Below are 12,322 nucleotides of genomic sequence, written 5' to 3'. Positions count from 1 at the left end.
ATGCGATGCAGAGAGTAAGCCACAGACCACTGTCTGCAGTGCGCCATATTAACTAGCGTGGCCCCTTGCATGAATATGTCTCTTTTCATAGTTCACCAATGAGCCTTTCAATATGACTGTAATTATGATGTCACATGCAGTGATGTTGGGTGCATGTAGTGTTCGTGTTTTACATTGACCCTTTGTTAATAAAACTGTCTAAACTTGCTTCTCAGTGTTAGCGTGTTGTCGTACCTCAAGGACCCACAGTTTACAAATCCTGACAAATATTTCATCTAATTAGGTGGCTGAAGTGGCCGTGAAGTTGTAGGCCCTGCAGTCTGGAACCCCAAGGGGCCGCTAGGGCCACAGGTTCGAATCCTGCACGTGGATGTGTGTGATGTTCTTAGGTTAGTTAGGTTTAACAAGTTCTAAGTTCTAGGGGACTAATGACCTCAGAAGTTGAGTCCCAACGTGCTCAGAGTCATTCGAACCATTTCATCTAATTATCATCTGTGGTAAGAATACACACAACACCCTTACAGAAGTGGTGTCAGAATGGCGATAATTGTGGAAAATCTACAGTCCTGAAGAGGTGCAGCACAACATGAACTTCGAGCATCAGCAGCATGAACATCTTCTGACTATGTGAGGACGTCCAATGACGAATTTCAGGTTGCACCAATTGCAGTTTGGCTAGAATACCAATGGTAGTGATGATTTTTATTTTACATTTGAATGACTCATTGGCATTAAATTAGACGAAAGTCGTAATTCAGTCAGAGTAATATTGTCGATCTACAAACTGTTATTAATGAATGGCAAGAGGAGAATCGAAGTTAAAAGGAGAAAGAAGAGAGCATAACATCCCAATAGACCAGTCAAATGATAGCTCATGCAGTACTGTTACAACTACATTAAAGAATTTTTCACTATTGGCGTCAGTACCAGTGAACTAAATATGAACAACGAATTTCAATTTATACAAAAAAATTAAATACATTTTAAAAAATTATATAAATTAAAAAACTTATGTAGTTTAAAAATTTTATATAGATAACAATTTTATAGAATTTAAAATATTTCACCAAATACAATTATGTTTACATCTACAGGAACGGTTTCAACAGAGTCTTTTAATGTTAAAGTTATAAAATTTGATTAGTGTGCCATTATTGATTGATTTATATTTATTTGATATAAATTTTCTGGTGCATATACTGTTATATCAAAATCATAAAAGTAAAAATCTCTGTTTAAATCTTTACCAACAACATTATTCGATCTTTGTAAAAACTTTGTTTATATTGTACAAATTTACAAAAAAAATTAATTAATTTTACGTAGAATTGATATTAATTTTTTATAACAAATTTTATTACAATTCAATATTTTATAATGACCGAATGGTAGTGTATCTATTTTATTTTTTGATATGTATCTTTTATTGTCATGAGGATGTATTACTTAACAAAGAACATTATTTTAAAAATCAGGTTGTGAACGTTGTTGTTGTTGTTGCCTTCAGTCCTGAGACTGGTTTGATGCAGCTCTCCATGCTACTCTATCCTAAGCAAGCTTCTTCATCTCCTAGTACGAACTGCAGCCTACATCCTTCTGAATCTGCTTAGTGTATTCATCACTTGGACTCTCTCTACAATTTTGACCCTCCACGCTGCCCTCCAGTACCTAATAGGTGATCCCTTGGTGCCTCAGAATATGTTCTACCAACCAATCCCTTCTTCTAGCCAAGTTGTGCCACAAATTTCTCTTCTCCCCAATTCTATTCAATATCTCCTCGTTAGTTTTGTGATCAACCCATCTAATCTTCAGTCTTCTTCTGTAGCACCAAATTCCGAAAACTTCTGTTCTCTTCTTGTCTAAACTATTTATCATCCATGTTTCACTTCCAGACACTTCTATTCTCTTCTTGTCTAAACTATTTATCGCCCATGTATCAATTCAATACATGGATAAACTCTATACAAATACTTTCAGAAACGACTCCATGACACTTAAATCTATACTCCATGATATCAAATATCTGTTCTCCAGAAACACTTCCCTTGCCTTTGCTAATCTATATTTTATATATTAATTATGTTCATTTGATGATGAGAAATACAAAGTTTAACCATTAAAATATCCAAAATTTTAAAAGAAATTTCTGAAATTGAAGAAATGAAAAAACTATCATTCAAAGGAAAAAAATACACAATTATTCTAAATACTGTACACTGTGTAAATAACGTGATACAAAAAGTGAGAAAAAAGTTCGTCATCATGAACATCTAACTGGAAAAAATATCGCTCCATTTATCAATATATGTAATTTAAAACTACAACAACCTGATTTTGTACCTAATTATGTACATAATTTGTCTGGTTATAATTCAAATCATCTTGTAAAAGGTCATGGTTATGATAATAAAGAAATAGTACGATTACCAAACCATGAAAATTAATATATTAGATTTAGTAAATGTAAAAAAATTAAAAATGAGATTTGTTGTTACATTTAAATGTATGACTTCTTCACTTGACAAACTTTCAACAAATTTTATAAAATATCTATTAAAAAGTATTTATCTCCTAAATTATTTAATTTAGTAATAAGAAATGGTTTTTGTCCATATGATTAAATAGATTGTTGGAAAAAATATGAAGAAACACAATTAGCAACAAAAGAAAAATTTTACAATAAAGTAAGAGACTGTAATATAATTGATGAAGATTATGAACATGAAATATGAGTTTGGGAAAAATTCAGTATAGAAAATCTTGGTAAATACATTATTTGTTTCTTAAAACTGATGTAAAATTGTTAGCTGATACATTTAAAAAATTTAGATAAACGTGTATAAGAACACATAATCAAGATCCTTATTGGTATTTTCCAGCACCGGGTTAATCTTGGGATGCAATGTTGGAAATTACTGAACAATATCTCGAATTACTATATGATTATGATATGCTTTTAATGGTTGGTAAAGGAATAAGAGGAGGCATTTCCAAAAGATATGTAATAGCAAATTAAAAACATTAAAACATTTTAATAATAAGGAAATATCAAATTATATTACATATCTTGGTGCAAATAACTTACATGGTAATGGTATGAACCAATAACTACCATGAGGTGGATTTCAATGGGATGAACAAAATTATGTATTTAAAGTGAAAACATGACATATATATAAAATTCCAGTAGACAAAAAACACTTAGTGATCATAATAATAAAAGATATGTAATGGAAAATATAATAGATACATTACCATATGGTCATTATAAGTCATTGTGATACAAATATTTATACACAACATTTATAAAATGAATATACCCATCAGCCACTCTTACTCTTATATCAAAATCATCAATGTTTAAAAATCTATGTTTATTTTTACCAACAACAATAATCTTTTAAGCATGAAATTGTATTAAAATATAAATATATTTTGATCACCACTTGTTATAAAAGTAGTTCAATTATTTGTTTGTCATGTACTTAATGTTTAAGATCACTTAACTTATTTAAGTATGGAGTTAAATCTGTTTTTCAGAAATATTCCAAATAAGCTCTCTCTACTTCTTTTTTGGTAAAATAATTAACGATTGGTTTAGAATGCTTGTGTATCCAGGTTTTGTAACATATTCTCTTTCTAAGTATTCTTTGTTTACTCCACATTTGCATCAAGTGAATCGGTTAATTAGCAAGTCTTCTATTTTTAAAACAAATATAACAATTTGCTATTTTGAAAAGAGCATTAAATTCCATTTGAGATTGTTTAATTGCATTAGTTATCTTTGGATCAATTGATGATCGAAATTGTTTAATAATATTTACCTTTTTAAATTTTTTTGTAAATTGAATCGAGATTTATTAAGTACTTCTTCAGTTTATTTAGTTAGATGTATCTTATTTAAAAAATGTCCCATTATTAAATTTAAAATATCATTAGCATTATAATTCTCATATAGCAAATTAAAAAACAGTAACAGACTGTATTCCTTCTGTATTGTAGTATAGTTGATTTTTGTTAATTTTTAACTAACTGATTTGGTATATTACCACCAAATGAATCACAAAGAAAATTTTTAAGATTATTTTTACAGTAATAAATCCAATGAGAACCAGGATTATCAGATGTATCTAAATTTTTCCATACTACATTCGATTTCTAATGGTTTATTTACTAATTCATCAATCATAAGTACAGTACGAAAATTTTCTTTTTTTAATTGTTTACTTACAATTTCTAAATCAAATTATTTTATGCATTTGGATATTTATCAATAACTCTTTGAAATTATTTTGTTGTCTTTATTCCATTACCAATTTATTTCCCATTTCTTCATTTTGTCTTTCTTGTTCTCCTAATTCCATATGATTTTCAATTAGTTTAATACTTCATTTGCAATTGCTGCATATCCTACAGTTAATGAACCAAATTGTTGCCAAATATAGCAATGAAGCTAATAATAATGGTAGAAATCCAACTTCATGTTGTGTTTAACCTTTACCATCTTTATTTTTTTCTTAAATAATCAATAATTTATTAACAACAGTAAGACATAATCTTATAAGTTAATTTCAACCATTTTTCCTTTTCTTACATTTTTGTGGATCATTTACAAATGGTTCGGTTCCATTTAATTTTTAAATAGTTAGGAATTTTATAAAGATTCTTTTTTATTTAAGAAAAATCTAAATATATTTTATATTTTTTAAAAAAGTATGAAGGTTTTTATAAAGTTAAAAACTGATATGGTTAATAATTCATAAAGGTGTTTGTATAGTTTAAAAATGTATGTAGATTGTGTATATAGTTTAAAAATTTATAAAGATTTTTATAATCGCCAACCATTTTCCTCAATATCAAGATTAGTTCCCTTTCAGACATTATTCCTCTAATAGTTGTTGCTTTAAATTTTGCTGCAAATGGAGCAACATTTGCATACATTCTGTCTTTTGGAGCTAACTGAAGCTCTGTATCAGCTATATGTCTGTTTTCAAAATCTTTACTATCTCTGTAAGCTGTATTAATTATTTTCCATGCTTTATCTAAAGATTTATACTTTTATCACCTTTAGATAATCTTTCTTCCAATTTTTTACGTGGTCCACATAATTGATAACCTGAGGGATCAATCTCGAATGGCAATTTGATAATAAAATAATTTACTAATCCTTTTCCTTATTTATTACTTTTCCAAAATGTAGGTGGTAGATTATTAAAAAACCAATGAAATATCGAATTTCTTTTGGATTATCAATTCTAAAATCACCAAACTTAATAGTTAATATTTGTGCAATACTAATTTTTTCATTATGATAACTTTTATTTCCAGCTGTTCTTCACCATGAATTACTGCTAATCAATTTACTAATTGTCGAACATCATTCAACTGAGTATACTAAATATATTTATCTGTACAGTTTTTAACGAAACCATCACCAATTTTTTCAGGAGAACTATTATCTTAATCATCTACAATTGTTCTTCTTATGTTTGGAAAATAATCTTCAACAAATAGTTTTATCAAACATTTGTATTTATTACCTCTACTTGATCTTATTTTATTTGGATTATTATCAGAATATAATGCTCGTGATTTAATAATATATCTGCATTATTAGATAAATCTACACTGTCGAAGTTTTCATATATATCTTCCATAGTAATTTGATTTTCAGTTAAAAGTCTCATTAATCAATCTGTTACTTCATATGCTTTTTACGAATTGTTAATTTGTCACCATTAAATTCTACAGGTAAGTTACAAACACATATAAAAATACCACCAGGTTTTAAATGATTTACTTTATTTTTACTATGATAATATACTTTAACACTCCTTTAAATTTCTTTTTAGTTTCATTTTTCTTTTTTGCTCTATTTATCTTTTTACTTTGATTTTCTTCTTCATATATATTCAGTGAATCTTCAATTTTTCTTTCCCTTAAGGTTTAATCATATTTTCCAGGAATATCAGCAGACCAATCTGTCAATTGTTTAATTGGTTATAATTCTCCTAAATCCTTTATATGACGGCTATATGGAATTATTTGCTTTTCAACTTCTCTATTTTCTACAATTGCCTTAAAAAAATTATCACCTAAACCTTCAATACCTTATTTTACTTTTTCAATAGCATCAAACCAGTTTAATCTTCCTTTTTTTAATTCTTATAGTACTTTCTTGGTTGCCTCTTCCTATGCTGAAATTGTCCTTTTAGTTCTACAGATTCCTTTCTACTTTGCTTAGCTTGTTGTAATAACTTCCTCATCATACTTTGTACACATTTATTAATGAAAAAACATTTATTTTTTACGTTTAATGTTTAAGTTTATTGTTTAATGTTTGAAGTTAATATTTATGTTGTTCTTTATTCTCTTAAAATGTCGTATTTTACTTCTAAATGAACTGTCCTTTTTTTTCTACACATATCTTCTGTAAAAAAAACCAACTTCTTCATTCCAACATTTACTACACAATTCTTTAAATTTACCAAATTTTAAATCTTCACCAAGGAACTCATGGAAAATATGATTTAAATTTGTAACATTTTGTCTATAGATAATTAAGAAATATACATTGTCTGTAGCTAAGTGGTTTGGTATTTTTGAATAGCATTGAACTAAATAAAAGCAATCGATACCTTTATGTCTACCTCTAGTACAATCATTTCTAACAATATCCTGATTTTCTAAAAGGAAATCATGAAATACAACAATTGACTTATCTTCACATTTGTCTAATGGTATAATTTCTTTTTATCTTCAATTTTTTACATTTTTAAAAAATTCTTTATATGTTGGTTGTTCTAAACTCTTTCTATAACATCTAAATCTTAACTGTATCAAAAATAGGAACATTTACGGGATAATTTGTTTCATAAGCTACTGGCCCTTCAAACTCTGCATTTTGTTTAAAAGAAGCAATAATATTAGTTTCTTTATGAAAATGATCAATATGTTTCACAAACATTCCATCAGAAAGATTAAAATTTATATTGTTTATTTCAAAAGGAATTATTTTGGGAACATTTTTAGGCACAGATTTTCATTTGCTTCAACAATTTGATTATTAAAACCAAGTAAACTGCCAATACTATCAGCTATATCCATATACAATTGTACACCACCTTCAGTAACCATTCTCTTTAAAATTTCATCAGCATTAATGTGTGTATTAATTTTTTGAAACTTACAATTTTTTTAAAAATTAAAAGTGTATTGACCACCAGGAATTTCTGTTGTTTCACCATCATAATGAAGTTGATTTTTTTGGTGTACTATTTGGTGTTAAAAAGTTGAATAAAAACCAACTAATGGAATCAAATGCTATTTTTAAAGTAACTTAAGGTTATATATGTTTTAAAAATGGGAGACTTGCTAATATAAATGACCCACTTGATGAAAATATGGAGTTAACAAACAATACCTAGAAGAAGACTGTGTTACCAAAGCAGAATACACAGCCACTCTAACACAATTCAATAATTATTTTACCAAAAAAGAAGTAGAGAAAGCTTTTTCAGATTATTTCTCAAAAACAGTTTTAGCTCCATATGTAAATAAGTTAAGTGATCTTATAGATTAAGTATATGATAAACTAATAATTGAACAAACTTTCATAACAGGTGGTGAACAAAATACATTTCATTTTTAATATGATTTCTTGCTTAAAGGGATTACTGTTGTTGGTCAAAATAAACATAGACATTTAAACATAGATGATTTTTATATAACAGTTAGTGTGGCTTATAAGTTATATCAAATAAATAATAATCAATCCATAGTGGTACAAAACAAGATTCTGCTACTGCAATATTGGAAGGTTGTGATAAAACTTTTCCTGTAGATGTAAATATAATTGTATTTGAAGAAAATTTTTAAAATTATATAAAGTTTTTACCTATATAAATTTTTTATACTATATAAATTTTTTAACTAATATAGTTTTTAATTTGTACACATTTAATAAAAAATGAAATATCACAGTTCACTTTTAGTTGTTAAAGGTGATCACATTTAATGTTCGAAATGTAAAAATTTTACTGAAAAACATAAAGCCCATAGAATAACAACTACAAATGGAAGACAGAGAATTAATGGTGTTTGTAAAATTTGTAAATCTAAGAAGACCAAATTAATAAAAATATTTCTAAATGATGGATGTCAACATGATATTCGTGAAGAGATAATTAATGAACTACATAAAGCAGTTAAAAAGAGTTTTCGGAGAAGAGATGTTTTCTTTTAATAAAGATGATTTGTGGAAAGCTAATATAGTGGAAAGCGATTGTGGTAAGTTAAAAGGAATTTCCAAAAGAAACAAAGGGTTTAAATACTTATTACCAATAATTTATGTTTTTTCAGAATAATAATCTGATGTTGATATTTTAGTTAAAAATGATAAAAATATAGTTCATATTAAAGAAAAAATTTCCATGATTAGAAAGGAAAAAAATTTGGAAACAAATAATGGTAAGGAATTCTAAAACAAAGAATTTATATATTTAATGAAGAAATATAACAATAATCATAATTCAACTTTTTCAGAATAAAAGACATCTGCTCTTGAAGGATTTAACAGAATACTTAAAGAAAAATGTGGATAAAATATGGTTTACAAGGAAATTATAAATGGTTGAATTTTGTTACAAATGTAATTGATGAATACAGGAGTACAAAACATTCAAGGATAAAAATTAAACTAAGGAAGTTACTGACAAATTTTAAAAATGAGTAACATTATACCAAATGGAAATGCTAGATTTAAAGGAAATAGTTTACTATTTAGTTGAACAATCAATAAGTTTTAAAGAATTAGTTTTTGAAAGAGTTAGCTTACTATTTATTTTAGTATTTAGATAAATAATCAATTAGTTTTTAACCATTCGTTTTTAAGATAACTTCTATGTTATTTAGTTTAATAATCGATTAGTTTTTAAACAAGTATCAGGTATTTTCATCGAATTTTTATTTATTTATTTCATCTTTTACTTTCATTCTTACATCTTTTCTTTTGTAGTTTCATTTTTTATTCTATTTCAATCATCATATATTTTAATTACTTCATTGTTAAATTTATTCAATGTTTGATCTTAATATATACATAATAATCTTTGTGTTTCATTAGATCTTTGTAAAACGTTTCTAGTCGCAGAGAAAAAATTATATATATAAAAAAGAGTACATATAAGATAATTTTTAAAATTTTATAGAGAAAAAAGTTTATAAATTTTCTATAGAAATTATTTTATATAGTTGAAATATTATTAATTATATATAGAAATAATTTTAATAGAAATATTTTTTTAGTTTTTAGTATATATATATTTTTATTTGATACATAAAAATCTTATTACAATTCTAATAACTTATAATTATCATATGGTAATGTATCTGATTATGTTCCAATACATATCGTTTAGTATCATGAGGTCTTTTTTGTCTATTTGAAAACATAATTTTCATGTTTTTAATTTTTTAATAAATTAGTATTTCTTATTGTACTATATTATTAAAGAAACATTCTTTATATGTCCAAAAAATTTATGTTAATTTTTAGCAACACATTTCTTAATTCATCTAGATGTTTTCAGTATTGACAAAAACTTTATATGCCTACATTTTTTCTCTTAAATCACAAAATTCTTCAGTTTCCACTATATTCATCTTTCATTTCACTAACATGTTTTTTTCTTGTGCTATGTTATTAATATTATATGTTGGACATCACTTGTATCATAACAATCAATCAATAATTTTATATCTTCACAGAAATCTTTCATCTTCATATTGTAAATATAACAATCTTTATCTTGATAATTATTCAATATTTTTCTCCATATTTGGTTTCATAACTCTACAGTGAAATTCATACATTAATTCTACATATATATCAAGTATATTTAATCCATCATAAATAGGTTTATCACATGTGATTTTACTTTTATACATATGAATACCAGCAAAATTTTCATTAGATGTACTTCAACATTTAAAGTTTGGTTTACCTACAAGTTTATCACAGGCTTTACTAATTGAAAATAAATTAATATCTTGTCTGTCTCTGATATTCCCCATTATTTTCGAAAATACAGAATTATTTATTAATTTGTTGAAATCTTTTTCAAAATTATTAGTAGCTTTAGTTCTTAACTGTGTTTTAATCTATATTTTCCCTTCACCAATTAGTTTGTTCAATGTTTAAAATTTTATGTATTTTTGGAACTTGTATTCCTAAACATAAATGTTGTTTGAAATGCAAAAGTAAAAGATGAACTAATTAAATCAAAAGTTGCGCTAATTCAAAATTTGATGGAGATACCTGATACTTGTTTAAAAACTAAGCGATTATTAAACTAAATAATATAGAAATTATCTTAAAAAACTAATGGTTAAAAACTAATTGATTATTAATCTAAATACTAAAATAAATAGTAAGCTAACTCTTTTAAAAACTAATTGTTTAACACTTATTGATTGTTCAACTAAATGGTAAATTATTTCTTTTAAATGTAGCATTTTCATTTGGTATAATGTTCCTCATTTTTAAATTTTTTCAGTTACTTCTTTAGTTTAATTTTTATTGTAGAATGTTTTGTACTACATAAGTATGTTTCATATCTAAAGTAGTTATTAATTTACTTTCGTTTGTACCTGCAACAAGTTTTGTTTCAGGAGCTAGTGGTAAATCATTATGCAGTTTATTTATTTTATTGGGTTATCTGAAACTACTTCAAATATATAACCACTTTCACAATTGTTTGAGATTTCACTTATTTTAGTACATATAAAATTAATTGGTTCACCACTTTCGAATGCATCATATGGTAAATATTGGTTCATAGCATAAGTTACTTGCATTCAGATATGTTAGAAAATTTGATATTTTTTATTATTAAAACCTCTTAAATATTTATTGTTAGCTTTTACATATGTTTATACGACATTGTGGAATTCCTCCTCGTATTCCTTTTTCGATCATTAGAAGTGTATCATAATCATATAATAAATCAAGTTTCTCTTTGGTAAATTTTAACATTGCATCCCAAGATAAACCTGGTGCTGTAAAATACCAAGAAGGATCTCGATTATAAGTTTTGTACATTTGTAAGTAGGCTGTTTAGGTTTTTATATTGGTAACGTCACGTAGCACACTGTATGAAAATCACTGGCTGTGCTGTTTTCAGTCTGTGGCTGGGTGGCGTTGTTGTAATATTCGCTATTGTAGTGTTGGGCAGTTGGGTGTTAACAGCATGTAGCGTTGCGCAGGTGGAGGTGAGCCACCAGCAGTGGTGTAAGTCAGGAAATGAGATGGCAGATTTTTGAGAGCGGATGATCTGGACGTGTGTCCATCATTTGAAGAATGGATGTCATGAACTGCTGTATATGTTATGACTTTTTAAAACTATTAGGGTAAATACAGTGTTTGCTCTCTATGAAAATCTTTAATTTGCTAATTATGCCTATCAGTAGTTAGTACCTTCAGTAGTTTGAATATTTTATTTAGCTGGCAGTATTGGCAGTCGCTGTATTGCAGCAGTTCTTGTAACTAAGATTTTTGTGAAGTAAGTGATTCGTGAAAGGTATAGGTTATTGTTAGTCAGGGCCATTCTTTTGTAGGGTTTGTGTTGCACTGAAAATATTGTGTGTCAGTTAGTGTTGATCAGAATAAGTAAAGAGAGTAATGTCTGAGTATGTTCAGTTTTGCTCAGCTGTTTGAAAAGCAAGTAGTAAAAGAGGTTTATCAGCAAAGTAATTCATTAATTTTTCAAAGGGGACATTTCATATGTCGATCCTTAGCCGAGGATACCTAACTGGAATCTTTCGATTTTTTTCTTGTAGTTTACGTAATTGGTGTAGCTATTGATTATTGCTTGTGTGTAATCATCAAGAGAATTTCCTTTGTAGTTGTAGTTTTTCATTGTTGTACAGTAAAACAATTGTGGCGTGCATGTAGATTTGGACCAAGTATTTCGCAGCTCATTTGCAATTAACTAGATATTATTTTCAGCGATATGTTAATGTATTATCTTATTTTGATCTTCAAATTGTGCTTTTCTGTGTTATTGTTTGAAATATTGTGACAATAATGGCGTGTGAAAAACGTAACACTATGTTCCAAAGTAAACTGAGAAATAATAGTGACGACAAGCGTAGCTTATCAGCACCACTGTGTAATGAATTAACAGACATTCAAAGTGGTAATTTGGTAATTGTGCATAGGGAAATGGAGCGGGCAGCAAATAATGGCGTGGACAGTGAAACAATTAGTGAACAGGGAACCATTATCGATCGATCGCTCGGCAACAGCTTGCCTCAGGATTCC

Source organism: Schistocerca piceifrons, chromosome X, assembly GCF_021461385.2.
Source record: "Schistocerca piceifrons isolate TAMUIC-IGC-003096 chromosome X, iqSchPice1.1, whole genome shotgun sequence".
NCBI lineage: Eukaryota > Metazoa > Arthropoda > Insecta > Orthoptera > Acrididae > Schistocerca > Schistocerca piceifrons.
Note: the sequence above shows the minus strand (reverse complement) of the source record.